Here is a 16,473-nt window from a genome sequence, read left to right on the forward strand (position 1 = left end):
GTAAGAGCTTTAGATTTGAGGTGCCAAAATGTCTACTGGGTTGTGCAGAAGGTGGTCTAGGGTTCAGTGCAGAGATCTGGCTTGGAATAGAGCCCCAAGACTGAGTGGCACATTTAAGCAGATGAAGTCATTAAAAAAAATCAGGGAAGAGACAAAATGGCCAAAGACCAAACTCTAAGGAACTCCAGCATTTAGAGGTCAGGCAGTGTCCAGATTGCCAAAGCAGAAGCCAGAGAGCTGCAGAAAATCAGGAGAATGTGGAGTTCTGGAATCCAGAAATGTCCTCAGTGGGGACCACAAAAGGATAGTTGTTCAGTGCTGCAGACAGATGAACCAAGACTTCTCTGCAATGTGTGCTTGGGGCTGAGCTACACAGGCCACCAGGAGCCTGGTCTACACTGTTTGCAAGGGGTTGAGAGGAGACTTGGAGTAGAACTGTATAGCTATGCCCTCCAAATAGAAACATTCCCTTCAGGAGGGTGGAGGGAGGCTCATACGACCAAGGAAGCTAAGGAAACCTGCAAGGCTCAGGGCACTTCTGAAACTTACACGCCCCACAAAACCCCTCCCCAAGCTTATATAAGCAGCTCACAACTGCTGGTGAGAGAAGACTCTCTGGAGGAGCTCCTCCAAACGCGCTACTTTGTGAGCATGGGGTGGGGGACGTGTCGGCAGGGGGGTTGAGACAGGTCTCTCTGTGTAGCCCTGGCAGTCCTGGAACTTGCTCTGTAGACCAGGCTGCCCTCCAACTCATAGAGATCTGTTCTGCCACCTGAGTGCTGGGATTGAAGGTGTGTGCCAGCACATCTGGCCCAAGTTGCTTTTTTCTGTGTGTCTGTGTGTATGTGGGTACAGGTAGGCAGGAATGTGGGTACAAATTTGTGAAGACCTTGGATGTTGTTCCTTAGGACACCATCTACTTTAGTTTTATTCCTTTCTTTGCATGCGTGCGTGTGCGTGTGCGTGTGTGTGTGTGTGTGTGTGTGTGTGCCCTGATGCTTATGCCCCCATGGAGGGCAGAGTGGTGTCAGGTGTCCTGCTCTGTTACCCTTCATTATATTCCTTTGAGACAGGGTCTTTCACTGAACCTAGAGCGAGGCTGGCAGCCACCAAACCCCAGAGGTCTTCCCGTCTTTGCCTCCCACAGTGCTGGAGCCTCAGGTGCACACATGTGGACTCCCCGTGTTTGTTTGTTTGTTTGTTTGTTTGTTTGTTTGTTTTACAGGAGTGCTTACATTGCAAACTCAGCTCTTCACCCTTCCATAGCCAGCGTTTGGACCCAAAGGCTTATCTCACAGGCCTCTCACCTTGTATCTGATTGACCTGAAACTCAATACTTCAGTATGGCTGGCTGCCCAGTGAGTGCAGGCATCCTCCTGCCTCCACCTCTCCAGTGCTGAGCTTTCTAAACGCATACCACCATGCCTGGCTTTTCCACGTGCCTTTTAGGGATCAAAATGGGGTCCTCATGCTTCCTGTTGGAGCTGTCTTCCCAGCCCCCTGGGGGAGGGGCTTGTTTCTATGATCTGTCATTGGTCTCACATCTGGACAAGTGTGTGTGTGTGTGTGTGTGTGTGCATTTGAATAGGGGTTCACTATGTAGCCCAGGCTGGCCTTGAACTCTTGATCTTCCTTGATCTTCCTGCGTCAGCCTCCGGAACATTGGGATTACAGACATATGCTATCATGCTTGAAGTAATTTGCTTTTTTCCCCCCTTTAACAAGTTTTAAGTTAATTCTTAAAGTCAACATCCGAAGTGATGGGTGTTGTCCTGACACTCCCCACTCAGCCCATCCCCCTACCCTGCTGCCCTTGCCCACCCTCTTCTCCTCCTCTTTTGTTAGTTCCTTTTCTTCCCTCAAATAATTCTCCCTTCTGCTTCAGGTCACATGAATTCCATTTTCCTCTTCCTCCCCTGACTCCCTCCATTAAGATCTCTTCCTCCTTTGGGGATGGCAAGATTGCTCAGGGGATAAAGGCACTTAGTGCCAAGCCTCCTCTTGGCTCCTGGCATCCACATGGTAGAAGGAGAGAACCAACTCTTGCAAGATGTCCTCTGGTCTCATACACATTCTATGGTATCTGTATATACACACACACAAACAAACACACACAAATATACATATACATGCACATACAGACATATACACATACATACATACACACACAAACACAATATACACAGGTACACACACATACACACAAGCATGCACACACACACATACAAAATCTCTTTCTGTAATGGTCTGCTTTTACTTCCACTACCTACACTGCGCCCCCACACACACACACACTTCAGTTACTATTTCATTTTGTTTATTATTATGCTGTGTGTGTTTCTGATGTGTAGGTGTGAGTGCAGGCACACGCTGGCCATGTGCACATGTGGAAGTCAGAGGACAACTTGCAGGAATCAGCTCTCTCCTTCTCCCAGGTAGGTCCCAGGACTGGAATTCGCATTGTCTGAAGTGTCAGTGAGCCCCTTAAGCCCACTGAGTCATCTTGCCAGCTGAACACTACTTTTAAATTTTATTTTATTCATGATTTTTAGTTAAACACTAAAGTATCTTAATCATATTCACTCTGACCCCTGCCTTCCCCTTCTTCGTGCCCCCAACATTCTCCCTTTGTTCTCTTTTCGTGTGTTTTTCTGTACCCCACTGGGTACAATTAGTGTTGCCTATTGGAATATTTATTTATTGGTTTTGTCAAGTGTGTGTGCGTGTGTGTGTGTGAGAGAGAGACACACGAGGGACAGGCAGACAGACAGAAATAGAGACAGAGTGAGATAAACAGAGACAGAGAGACAAACAGAGATAGAGAGACAGAGACAGACAGAGGTAGAGAGACAGACAAATATAGACAGAGACAGACAGAGATAGATAGATAGATAGATAGATAGATAGATAGATAGATAGATATAGAGACAGACAGACAGACAGACAGACAGACAGAGATAGACAGACAGATATGAATGTGGCTGTGAGGGTATGTACATGTGGGTGTAGGCTCACATGCATGGAGACAGAGGCGACAGCTCAAAGGCTCATGTCTTCCTCTACTACTGTCTACCTTATTTGTTGAGACAGGGTTATTTCAATGAATCTGGAGTCCACTAATTGGCTAGGCTGTCTGGCTAGTGACTTTCAGACACCTGCTGTCTCCTCTTGCAATTCCCTTTCCCAGTGCAGAGTCCAGACCTGTGCCAGCATACCTGACACCTGTGCCAGCACACCTGACACCTGTGCCAGCATACCTGGCATCTTGCTGTGGGTGCCAGAGATCGGAACTCCAGTCCTTATGCTTGTGTGTCAGGCACTTTTACAGACTGCACCATCTTCTTGGGCCCCTTCCCCACTTAGCTCTCTAGTCTCTAGCTCTCAAAGCCCAGTTGAATCTTCCCAGTGAGAAGAGCTGGCATTTGTCCAACATCAGGCTGAATATCCGCATTTGGATACTCACGAACAGTGGCGTGTTGGCGTCAGCTTGTGCCAGCTCATACCAGCTCGGGAGAGCCCATTGTCCACCTCACTCCCTAACTGCTTATCCAGTGAATCGATGTGGATTGTAGGAACTTGAAACCAGCCTCTGCTGGAGTATTTACATCATGGAAATCAACAGATGCCTCTAGTCACCCTCCCCACTCCCCACAGCCGAAGAGACATCTCACTCACTCCAGGAGCTGGTAAGATGGCTACAAGTGGAAATGCTGGCTGTGCAAGCATCAGGACTTAAGTTTGAATGTTTAAAATCATGTTTCGTTTTTTTTTAAGTGAAATAGGCAGTATATAGCCTATACCATATAACACGTATACATCAGTATATGACACCTATAACCCCAGCACTGAGCAACAGAGGCAGACAGGTCCTAAGGACTGGAAGGATCGCCAACGTAGCTGAAGCAGCAAGCTCCAAGTCCAATGAGAAGCTCTGTCTCAAAAGATAAGGTGGATGGCGATAGAGGAAGCCCTAAAATAAACTGGCATAGGTGAGTGCATGTGAGTAACACACACACACACACACACACACACACACACACACACACACCGACTGCACACTATTGTTCACAGACATTGAGACAGGGTACATCAGGGTGACCTCGAACATCTGTTCTTCCTGCCTCTACGTTACAGGTCCTGGGGTTGCAGGTGTACATCGCCAGCCCCAGATCTGTGTGGTTCTAGGGATCCAACTGAGGGCTTTTATGTGCTAAGCAAGCACTCTGTCAACTGAGCCACTTTCCACGCCTTCAATTTTTTGTAGAGCTTTTTTTTTTTTTTTTTTTTTTTTTTACATAGTTGACAGGGTCTCAACTATGTGGTCTAAATTGGCTTCAAACTTGTCATCCACAGAGCTGGAGAGTTGTCTCAGCATTTAAGAAACATATTGGCTGTTCTTTCAGCGGGACAGGAGATCATTGTCAACATCCACGCTGGGTGACTTGCAACCTCCTGTAACTCCAGCTCCGAGAGACACGAAACCCTGGCCTCTCCAGGCTCAAGCTCACATGCTCGGACAAACACACACACACATAATCAAAGTGAATCGTAAGAGAAGAAAAACCTGGACTGGAGAGATAGCTCATTAGTTAAGAGCACTGACTGCTCTTCCAAAGGTCGTGAGTTCAAATCCCAGCAACCACATGGTGGCTCACAACCATCCATAATGAGATCTGATGCCCTCTTTGGGGGTGTCTGAAGACAGCTACAGTGTACTTAGATATAGTAATAAATAAATAAATCTTTGGGCCAGAGTGAGTGGGGTCAGAGAAACCCTGTCTCAGAAAGAAAGAAAGAAAGAAAGAAAAGGAAAGGAAAGGAAAGGAAAGGAAAGGAAAGGAAAGAATTCCTTGCATTCCTCTTCCCATGGCCTCTCTGGTGTGCTGAAATTATAGATATGCACCTCATGTCCAACTGTCCTAAGCTAAGCTTGCCATCTTCCCCAGCAACTTCAGCCTTGGACTGACCACCCAGGAGTACCTCATTCTCTCACACCCAACTGTAACAAGGAGAGCAGCTGGGTACGGTCGCTCAGGCCTTTAATCAAAAACGAGTTCAAGGCCAGTCTGTGCTGTGTGGTGAGCTCACGACTCTGAGCAAAACAAAACAAAGCAAGAGCTAAGTGTGGTAGTAACCCTCCTATGAGATGCCGAAGAGGCGGAGGCAGGAGGATGGAGGGTTGGAGGCCACCCTAGCCTACACCTAAAAAGAAAGAAAGAAAGAAAGAAAGAAAGAAAGAAAGAAAGAAAGAAAGAAAGAAAGAAAGAAAGAAAGAAAGAAAGAAAGCAGGCAATGACCCAAGAAACGAACCCAAAGAAACATTTGGGGACAATGGGGCCACAAGTCCTTCTCTTCTGCTTAGAAGCTGATCAGATAGATACAAGGAAGGCTGGGATGTGCTGTTGCTAGATGTGGATTAATCTACAACATTAATAGAAAAACAAAGACTCCGTAGGCATGGTGTCATGTGGCTGTAATCCCAACCTTCAGGAGTTAAAGGACAGCTTGAACCACAAAACCAGACTGTGTCTGGACTAGGGAGGATAGATTTTAGTGAAAGGCTAGTGGTTTGCATCACTGTCTCTTAAATCCACCACTCTACACCAACTGTTTCCTTAGTTCCTACTTATTTTCTGGCTCTAGGATGGCCTTTCTCTAACCAACTACTAATTAGCTGCCAGCTATCTTTCTTACATGCAAATTGGATCCTATAACTTCCCTGTTCCAAATCATGCAATTGGGCCTGGAGCATAGCTGAGGGTGGCATAGTTGCCTAGGATCCTCCCACGGAGGGGCTGGGCTTGTAGCACAATGGTAGAGAGCTTACATGACAAGGCCTTAGGCTCAATCCTCAATCCTGTAAAATAAACACTGATGTGGTCATTTCTCATGGCTTCCTTTTGAAGGGCCAAACTTAGCTACATGACACCCAGCCAGGTCATGCCCCCTCCTTTAGCATGCCTTCCACCCAGACTCCAACACACAAAAACATTTTTTAAGGTCATTTTCTGGGGTTCATTTTAAAGACTGTTTCCCTAGCCAACATGGTTGCTTGTGCCCCACTGCAATGCTGGTCCCGTCTCCATTGCAGCCTTTACCAGGCTGAGTACTTTTGGATTCCTGCCACCTGTACTGGGCCAAGGACTTCCTGTGTAGCCAAAGCATTTGGTTTAATCTGGCAGAAGGTTGGACGAGACCTGGGCCAGCAAGAAACAGACTCTCGCACAATGCCAAGTATAGATAGAATACAATCCGCTCAGCAAAACAGCTGCTATCTTGACCAGATCAGCTGTGCCTTTGTGCAAATTCATCACAATTGGGCCTGTGGGCTGTTGACATTCATGAAAGAGGGGATGGGGAGGGTCATTGGAACCCTGGGTTCCAACCACTTTTTCTCAGCTGTGTGTATGCAGTTCTGTCTGTATATGAAAGTTAAATAAGGAAGTAGAAACTCAAGATTTCGTTGGAAAGACAGTTGTGTTGGATGGTGTTTTGCTGCGGCAAACACATGAAGGAGTGTTTTTCTGAAGCGGCTACCAGTAAAAGGATGTTTTGTTAAAGTAGACACGTGAAGGAACATTTTGCTGAAGTGGATACGGGTGAAAGACTAAGGCAGACTCTTGAAGGACCATTTTGCTGAAGCAGACACAGGTAAAAGGATGTTCGGCTAAAGCACGCACGTGAAAGGACACGTGATGAAGGAGTCTTTGCTAATGGCACGCATGTATTGGTCCTCCTTACATTGTGTAGTTGGGCTGCATTTGTGCGGACTCCGTAGAGAGAAATGCACCAAAAAGCTTCTGTTGGTGGCTGAGGCTTCTTGTCACTCCCTCAGACTCTGGCTGATTGGCAGAGTGATGTCAGCTGAGACAGACTTACGTACCGGACAAGACACAACAGAGACAAGACCCATGGAGGACACATGATACTGGGAGGGAGCAGAAAAAGGACCTTATGGACAGTGATGGAGGCCAGGCTCATTAGTTCTAGGGGGAACTTTGGTAGAATTGTGCTTTGGTTTATTGGGACCAAATGAGAAGGCACATAGATATTGCTTATGTCTCCCCAGAGAAGAAATGCTCACAACACCAAGTCATGTGTTAAGGGTCTGAAGGCGTAGGCCCGACCCTTGGATATCAATACCTTGTTTGAGTTAGCCTGAATGTGAGAATGGAATGTGGGGGGCTTTAGTAGCTTGATTGAATTAATGATTTAACCATTTATCTTCCTGGATGGACATTAAACTCTGACAGTCTCATCAATATCTATAAGTCGTTGTATTCCCAGTGACCATTAGACACCTTCAGGATACTTATGGATGGTCGGCACGATGCTTCAGCATTATCTTGGTAAACTTGCTACCAAGTTCGATCCCCAGGACTTAGATTGTGGAAGGAGGGCTGGAGAGATGGCTCAGCGGTTAAGAGCACTGACTGCAATTCCAGAGGTCCTGAGTTCAAATCCCAGCAACCACATGGTGGCTCACAACAATCTTTAATGGGATCCGATGCCATCTTCTGGTGCGTCTGAAGACAGCGGCACACCAGACACTCACATACATGAAATAAATAAATAAAATTCTTTTTAAAAAAATTAGACTGTGGAAGAAGAAAATTGACTCCTGCAAGTTGTCCTGTGACCTTCTCAGACATAGTGTGGCATATGAATGGGTGTATCTGTGTGTGCATGCATACACCTGCATTCATATATGAGCACACACACACATATGCAAAATCAACCAGTCAATGTAATTTTAAAAATCAGGGCTGGGGGAGTGGCTGGAATGGCCCAGTGGTTAAAAGCATTGGCTGATCTTTCAGAGGATCTGGGTTCAAGTATCAGTACCACATGGTAGCTCACATCTGTCTATAACTCCAACTCCAGTGGATTTCCCCTTTTGGCACTGCAAGTTCCAGGCATACACATGGTGCACAGATATACATGCAGACAAAATACCAATACACACAAAAAAATTAAAGTTATAATATGAATAAGAAATCGCACTTTAGCTGGGCAGTGGTGCACACCTTTAATCCCAGCACTCGGGAGGCAGGCAGAGGCAGGCGGATTTCTGAGTTCGAGGCCAGCCTGATCTACAGAGTGAGTTCCAGGACAGCCAGGGCTGTCTCAAAAAAAAAAAGGAAGTTAAAAAAAAGAGAAAGAGAGAGGGAGAGAGAGAGAGAGGGAGGGAAGGAGAGAGGGAGGGAGGAAGGAAGGAAGGAAGGAAGGAAGGAAGGAAGGAAGGAAGAAAGAAAGAAAGAAAGAAAGGAAGAAAGAAAGAACGAAAGAAAGAAAGAGTCACTTTTTATACAATTTGATTCAAATATCATTTGCCAGTTGCAGGTTGAGTGACCTTGGGTAACTCATTAACTTTATCTGTTCTTTTGGTTTGCTTCTTTTTAAAGATTTATTTATTTAATGTGTGTGAGTTTCTTGCCTGCATGTATAGAGGTGCACTCCTGGTGCCCAGGGAGGTCAGAAGAAGGGGTCAGATCCCCTGGAACTGGAGTTATGGATGGTTGTGAGCCACATGTGAGTGCTGGGAATTGAACTCATGTCCTCTGCAAGAGCAGCAGGAGCTCTGAAACCCTGAGCCACCTCTACAGCCTGCTGGCTTTGTATCTTGAGACAAGCTGCTGCTGTATAGCTCAGGCTGCCCTTGAACTTCTGATCTTCCCCACAGCGCTCCTAAGCTTCGGAACTGTAGATAGGTACTGCCATGGTCAGTTCATCCGTGAGCCTGCCTCGCCTCTGTTGTTGTTGTTGTTACAATATTGTGCTCGTAATTAGTTTGTTTTAAGCACTAAATGGATGTATATTTGCAAAGCACTCATTAAAATGCTGGACACACCATAGACATTTTTGTTCACTTCGTTGAGAAATCCAGTCCCGAGGACTGGTGAGCTGGCCCAGTCAGTGGCAGTGAAAACGTCATAGAGTGAAGCTAATGGCCTGAACTTGACCCTGAGAAACCACATGTAAGTCAGATGTGACAGTGCGCATGTGTAATCTCAGCAGCTCTGTGCTGAGATGGGAAGCAGAGACAGGAGACTCACCCAGAAGCTCACAGACCATCTAGCCTGACATTTATGATGTAGCAATAGAAACAAAAGTGATCCGGAGTCAACAAGGTGGAAGGAAAGAACAGACTACTGAAGATTGTTCTCTGACTTCCAAATGCATGCCGTGGCATGTGCACACCTGCACTCACAACACGCACAGACAGCACACATGTGTATACATGCTTGTGTACACGCACACACACACTCACACAAGCACACTAATGATAATAACAACAGGAGTAAAAACAAAAAAACAAAAAAACCAAAGCTCCTAACTGATATGGTGATGCACACCTTTGTAATCCTAGTACTTGGGAATGGGAGACAAGAGGACTAAGAGCTCAAGGCCAGCAGACTCAGCAGCCAACCCCACAACACCCAAAGGAAGCTCTATTCCCAGGCACTCTATCACGCCCAGGATCATAGGATCAGAGGTGAAGAAGACACATCTGTCCCAACACTGGGAGTAACTAGGACCAATGGGACCCAGCCATGCAGAAACTCCACCAGACAAGTGGCACGGGTTCCTTCTGGTCTGTCTGGGCCGGTGCCATGAGCAGGCCTTGGGTGCAAACTCCACAGTCAGCCCCACAATACACAGAGAAAGCTCCATTCCCAGGCACTCTAACACGGCCAGGATCACAGGATCACAGGTTCACAGGTTCACAGGAGCTTGGTCACACCAGGATCTCAGGGTTCCAGGAGCTCAGATACACCCAGGATCTCAGAATCCCAGAATCCCAGAATCCCAGAATCCAGAGACAGCTTGACTCTGAGGAGTTCTGACACAACCAGGATCATAGGAAGGACAGGCTCCAGTCAGATATAGCCAGAGCAGGTAGCACTAGAGATAACCAGATGGCAGGAGGCAAGGGTAAGAACATAAGCAACAGAAATCAAGGCTACTTGGCATCATTAGAACCCAATTCTCCTACCATAGCAAGTCCTGGATACACCATCACACCAGAAAAGCAAGATTCAGATCTAAAATCACTTCTCATGATGATAATAGAGGACTTTAAATAGGACATAAATAACTCCTTTAAAGAAATACAGGCAAACACAGGTAAACAGCTAGAAGCCCTTAAAGAGGAAACACAAAAAATTTCTTAAAGAATTACTGGGAAACACAATCAAACAGGCAAAGGAAACTAGCAATACCATCCAGGATCTAAAAATGGAAGTAGAAACAATAAAGAAATCACAAAGGGGAGTTAGAAAACCCAGGAAAGAGACCAGGAGTCAGACATGCAAGCATCACCAACAGAATACAAGAAATAGAGAGAATTGCAAGTATAGAAGATACCATAGAAAACATTGACATGGGGCTGGAGAGATGGTTCAGTGGTTAAGAGCACTGGCTGCTCTTCCAAAGGTCCTGAGTTCAATTCCCAGCAACCACATGGTGACTCACAATCATCTGTAATGAGATCTGATGCCCTCTTCTGGTGTGTCTGAGTACAGCTAAAATAAAGTTTTAAAAGGAAAGAAAGAAAGAGAGAGAGAGAGAAAGAGAAAGAAAGAAAGACAGACAGACAGTCAGACAGGAAGGAAGGAAGGAAGGAAGAAAACATTGACACAGCAGTCAAAGAAAACACAAAAAGCAAAAAGCTCCTAACCCAAAACATTCAGGAAATCCAGGACAAAATGAGAAGACCATACCTAAGGATAATAGATATAGAAGAAAGTGAAGATTCCCAACTTAAAGGGCCAGTAAATATCTTCAACAAAATTATAGAAGAAAACTTCCCTAACCTAGAGAAAGAGATGGCCCTGAACATAAAAGCCTCCAGAACTCCAAATGGACTGGACCAGAAAAGAAATTCCTCCTGCCATATAATAATCAAAACACCAAATGCACTAAACAAAGAAAGAACTTTAAAGCCAGTAAGGGAAAAGGGTCAAGTTGGCCTATCAGAATTACACCAGACTTCTCTCCAGAGACCATGAAAGCTAGAAGATCCTGGGCAGATGTTATACAGACCCTAAAAGAACACAAATGCCAGCCCAGGCTACTATACACAACAAAACTCTCGATTACCGTAGATGGCGAAAACAAGATATTCCATGATAAATCCAATTTACACAGTATCTTTCCACAAATCCAGCCCTACAAAGGATAATAGATGGAAAACACCAACATAAGGAGCAAAACTACACCCTAGAAAAAGCAAGAAAGTAATCTTTCAACAAACCCACACAAACACAATTCCACCTCTAACAGCAAAAATATCAGGAAGTAACAATTACTTTTCCTTAATATCTCTTAATATGAAAATTAATATTACCAATATATCCTAATTGAAATTCAAAAATATGAGGAGTTAGAAATTTGTTGGCTGTCATTCAGTGGTCTCTCTAATTTGGTAACTGGAGAAATAGGTCCAATATTGTACAATCCATATACACTTTCTGCTTGTTTGTACATGACAGGGTCTTGCTGTGTACCACAAAATGGTCTTGAAATCATGCTTCTCCTATCTCAGCCTCTCTATTAGTAGGATTGTGTTTATTTGATGTTTTTACGCTATACTATGGTTTTCAGAACAGCTTACATACTTCAAAATTATTTATACATCCAAAAGAAACATAGATAATTAATTTGGGAGGTGGCTTGTAAGAGAACAACAAAGAGTGAGACTGAATGGTTTGCTAGATATTTATAATTATTGTATCTATTTTGAAGAGGAGGACCTTATAAGTTACTCTTTTGAATGCTTTTCAAAGTCATCACAGCCAGTGAACCAAAATCTTACCCTCACCTAATGTCTGTGCCACCCTCCAAGCAGAACCATTGTTCATTGGAACACTTGATGAATGACCTCATGGATCGACCATCTCAGTACACACACCATTTCTTTTTCTTTTTCTTTTCTTTTCTTTTTTTTTTCTTTTTTGGCTTTTCCAGACAGGGTTTCTCTGTGTTGCCCTGGTTGTCCTGGAACTCACTTTGTAGACCAGGCTGGCCTCGAACTCAGAAATCCACCTGCCTCTGCCTCCCGAGTGCTGGGATTAAAGGCGTGCGCCACCACGCCCAGCCTCACACACAATTTCTTAAATGAATATAACCTGTTCCCTGTGGGCTGAGAATGATGACAATCACTCAAGTTAAATAGCTTTGACCAGAGCAGGAAATCTGCATCCAAATAATCGAGCCTACAATCCATCCCTTGGCGCAGCAGAACTGTCAGCTCTCAGCTTAGCTACTATGCAGGTAAAATCCTTTGGTGATGTGAGGGACACTGAAGTACAGCCTTATTACAGTGAACTCCAATGTCTAAAACTTGTTCTTATTTTGGGTTTGTATCACAGTAAGAGCCAAGATTTTAAGCTCTACTAAAAACAAAACAAACAAACAAAAACACTTTATCTATTTATGTTCATCTAATAGCATGCCCATCATTTTTAAGATTGGTATAAAAATGTATATTGTGTTGAATATAATAAAAAAAATAAATAAAATTTACCCTAACACACCCCCCAAAAAAGAGTTCAAGGCCAACCTGAAGTCAGCAACATCTACTGAGTGAACTTCAAGTCAACTGCGACTGCATGAGTCCCTGTCTCAGACAAGTGAACAAGAACAACAACAACAATAAAATGACAGAGAAGAGGGACTGGAGAGATGGTTTAGAGGTTAAGAGCACTGACTGCTCTTCCAGAGGTGCTGAGTTCAAATCTCAGCAACCACATGGTGGCTCCCAACCATCTGTAGTGGGATCCGATGCCCTCTTCTGGTGTGTCTGAAGACAGCGACAGTGTGCTCATATACATGAAATCAATCAATCAATCTTTAAAAAATTACAGAGGGATCTTCGGTTATTTTTCTAGCCTCACCTGCCCTTGGCACGGCCATCAGCTCATAGCCCTTCTTCCAGGCTAAGCTGCTCTTTCCAGAGATCCCAGCTACTTTCATGTCTGACGACCTTCCCTCATGCTGTTCCGCGTGGGAGATCTTTCTTCCAGTGCTCACTTTGAGCCCCTATGCATCTCGACAGTTCAACAGGAGCGTCACTCACAGACGCCCGCCTGGATCCCCAGACTCCACCTCACCTCACTTCCTTTTTATAAGTTTTCTTTTTGTAATTTTATTTATTTATTTTATGTATATGAGAGCTCCATCTTCATGCACACCAGAAGAGAGAATCAGATTCTGTTACAGATGATCATGAGCCATTGTGTGGGTGCGGGGAATTGACCCTAGGACCACTGGAAGTGCAGCCAGTGCTCTTAGCTGCTGAGCCATCTCTCCAGAACCCCTTTTTCGAATTTTTAGAAATTGTATTTATTTCTATGTGTGTTCAAGGATGCTACAGTGTGCATATGGAGGTCACAGGACAAGTTGCATGGGTTGGCTCTCCTCTTCCACCATGTGAGTCCTAGGGAATGAACTCACGCTCATCAGGCTTGGCAAACCGGCTTTTGCCGTTGAACCATCCCACCTCACTTTCACACACAGGTCAGCTCCCCACTACATCAAATTCCTTTAGAGGAAGTGTGTATTTTATATGCCCTCCCACGGCTATGGCCAGAGGATTGTAGGTTCAAGGCCAGCCTGGCCTAAATAACAAGATGCTGTAAAAACAAGCAAACAAAGCTTGTTATGTAGCCCAGGCTGGCCTTGAACCTACAATCCTCCTGCCATAGCCTCCAAAATGCTGTTATTAGAGCTGTGTGCCACCATACCCCATTAAAAGATGTTCCCTGAATTAATGAAATGTAGCAATTGTTTTTACTCTAGCCATGTCTATAACATACTAGAATCAATGTCAGGTTCCATGACAAATGAATGTTGGCCACAGCTGGCCGGGAGGTGAATCATCGTTTTAGTTAGCTAGATGTATCTTTTTGTGCAGCCAGAAAATTGACTGCCTAATTCCAGATCAACTGCAGATTCCTAACTTAGCCATAACAAAACAGGAAACCCTTTTGCCTGGGGATGTAGCTTTGTGGCAGAGCACCTGCCTAGAATCCCCTGGTGAGTATTAGACTCTCAGCTGAAGTCTGATCCAATTGTACAGTACTTGTCTGGATTTCATCTCCAACATCAACAGAAGCAGGGAGAGATACCAGCAAGCCATCACCAGAATCATTCTCTTCCCCAGTTTTCCTTCTATCTTTACATCGGCATTTTGAAGCATGAAGAAATACAGGCTCTGAGAGGTGAATCCTGAGCAGTGACTGACAAACACTCAGAGAAATCTCAGTCTCCCAACTCCTTAGTCACCTAAATGTCCCACCTCCCAGTGACATCTGAACTATTCCTTCCAGGAGTCCAGGTTTGGACTCAGACACTCAAGGATAGTGTCTGATCAGGCAGCTTAACCCATCTGTCTTTTGGCCAGGAAGACTGAGGCCTCTTTCATAGCGAATGTATTGGTTACCTACCTACCTACCTTCCTTCCTCTTTCTTTCTTTCTTTCTTTCTTTCTTTCTTTCTTTCTTTCTTTCTTCCTTCCTTCCTTCCTTCCTTCCTTCCTTTCTTCCTTTCTTCCTTTCTTCCTTTCTTCCTTTCTTCCTTCCTTCCTTCCTTCCTTCCTTCCTTCCTTCCTTTCTTTCTTTCTTTCTTTCCTTCCTTCCTTCCTTCCTTCCTTCCTTCCTTCCTTCTCTCTCTCTCTCTCTTTCTTTTGTTCCTTTTATTTTTTTGAGGTTTTTTTTTTTTTCAAGACAAGGTTTCTCTGTGTAGCCTGGGCTGTCCTGGAACTTGCTCTGTAGCTCAGGTGGACCTCACACTCACAGAGATCTCCTACTTTTGCCATCTGACTGCTGGGATTAAAGGCAGGCCCTAGCACTGTCCGGCTGTGTTGGTTACTTTCTGTTGCTGTGATAAGTAGCCAAGACAGCTTTGAGAAGGCTTGCGTTAGGCTTTTGTTCCTCGGGCTTAGAGGCCATGATGACTGAGCAGTGGCCTAGTAGCAGGAACAGCTGAGCGCTCACATCTGGAAACCTCAGAGCCCTCCTCCCAGCAACAGGCTTCCTCCTGAGCCACACCTCCTAATCCTCAACAAACAGCCATTCACCGAGGAACAAATCTCACGGCAGACACATCACTCAACCCTCCACAAAATGTATCTGGTAAGTAGAGACATTTTCACAAGTCCATGTCTATTGCGGTCCCCTCTCTCTTCTAGTGCCACCTCTGGCAGAACAGGGAAGTGTCTCCAGTGTACACATGCATTCCATGTACCTATGTACACATAAGACACACTAGCACACATAAACACGTATGCCTGGATTCATGAGTCACCTAGAGTCTCTTGGCCACTCCAGACTATCAAAGACATTCCTTAACCTTTACTGTCAAAATTGCTATGTCAGTGATGCCAGGGACCCATAAGAACCTAGGGACCTTTCAGAAAATGGACTTTGTGTGCACGTGTGGTGTTCTGTATGTACACACACAAGTGTTCAGTTGCACGAACACATATATGTATGTGTGTATCAAGGACAGAGCTCAATGTCAAGTGTCTTTCCCAGTCATTCTTTACCTTATTTTTTGAGACAGGGTCTCTCACTGATCCCAGAGCACATGGTTTCTGTGCGACTGGGCAGCCAGCAAGCCCCAGGGATCCTCCTGTCTCTACCTCCCCCACCCTGCAGGTACCAGCTGCCACACTTGGACTTTACAGGAGAGCCTGGGCTCCAAACGAAGGTCCTTGTGCTTTCCCAGTTAGGCATCTCTTCCACATCTCTTTTCCCTACTGTAGTTATTGAGACAAGTTCTCTCTAAGTCCTGTGTAGCACAGACCACTTCAAACTTACTATCCTGCCATAGCCTTCAAAATGCTGGAAAGACAGTGTTTGCCACTACACTCAGCAAAGAACAGGACTTCCTGGTGACTGACTTTAGACCACAGGTGTCTGTGTAGAGACATGGATCAAGAAGGCTAGCTAGAATGCTGAGAGCAGGAGAAATAATCTTCCCCAGGGAAGAACAAATCAGTACAAAACGGTCATCCCTGAAATCTCACGGCTGGAAAGGTGGCTCAGTGGTTAAGAGCACTGGCTGCTCTCTTCCGGAGGCTTTGGGTTCGATTCCCAAAACACATGGTGGCTCACAACCATCTGTAATGAGATTCGATGCCCTCTTCTGGTGTGTCCGAAGACAAACAGCGACAGTGTGCTCGTGTACATAAAATAAATAAATCTTTAAGTATATATACATATATATTATAATCTCAAAATTTAGAAATAGTAAAAAAGAAGGCTTGCTAGGTTAGCCAGGTGACTATATGTTAGCCATGAGCACTCACATGTTTATTATATGTTATGTACAAAGTCAAGAAGGAAAAATGGCCATCAGAAAGATGAAGGAAAGGGGCTGGAGATGCGGTTCATGTCTAACATGCTGAAGGCCTGGGTTCCATCCCCTGACCCTCATAAACTGGGGTGTTGGCATAGGCTTTGTAAT

Source organism: Mus musculus, chromosome 5 (assembly GCF_000001635.26).
Source record: "Mus musculus strain C57BL/6J chromosome 5, GRCm38.p6 C57BL/6J".
NCBI classification, from domain to species: Eukaryota; Metazoa; Chordata; class Mammalia; order Rodentia; family Muridae; genus Mus; species Mus musculus.